We start from the raw sequence: 843 nt of genomic DNA on the forward strand, positions 1-843 counted from the left end.
GGGATGGGGCAGCAAAGGAAAAGGGGAAGGGCTGGGTTAATGCACAGATTAATTAACACAAAATCTGAGTGTGTCCTGAGCAGGACAAGGAGAGGGAAGGAGCAAAAACACCACCCAGGGCAGAGGGGTGACACTGCAGGGTGACATTCCCCAGGGTGCAGGGTGACATTCCTTGGGAAGGGGAACACGGAGCTGGAACAAAAAGCAGCAGCTAAAAYTGAGACAGGTTCCAGCTCCTTCAGCAGTGGGTGCTGGGGCCTGTTTCTAGGGAAACAGATAATAAGCTGGTGTAAAAAGAGATGTTCTCAGATCCCCRGAGTTATTTGGAGCCCAGTCCAGTTTGGCTGTGCCCTGGGGGCTCCGTGGCAGTCTCTGCTCTCCTGGAAAGCTGGGATTCCCTTTGCACTGCTGAGATCAACTGGGGACAAAATCTGACACAAATGAACTTTATTCTCCTTGAATTATCTTTCAGACTGACAAGGAGAGGGAAGGAGCAAAGACACTGCCCGGGGCAGAGGGGTGACACTGCAGGGGTGTGACACTGCCCAGGGTGTGTGTGACACTACAGGGTGTGTGTGACACTGCCCAGGAACCCCCAGTTTGGGGAGCAGGGTGAGTTTGTCCTCTCCATGCCAGTTTGATTTTATTCCAGGTCAGGAGGCTGCGGGGTCTGTACAAGCAGGTTCAGAGCAGAATTCCAAGGATTCCAGGTTCAGAGCAGAATTCCAGGGGTTCCAGGTTCAGAGCAGAATTCCAGGGGTTCCAGGTTCAGAGCAGAATTCCAGGGGTTCCAGGTTGAGAGCAGAATTCCAAGGGTTCCAGGTTCAGAGCAGAATTCCAAGG

The sequence above is a fragment of the Malurus melanocephalus genome, unplaced genomic scaffold (genome assembly GCF_030028575.1).
Source record: "Malurus melanocephalus ecotype Western Australia unplaced genomic scaffold, MMel_1.1 scaffold_770, whole genome shotgun sequence".
NCBI lineage: Eukaryota > Metazoa > Chordata > Aves > Passeriformes > Maluridae > Malurus > Malurus melanocephalus.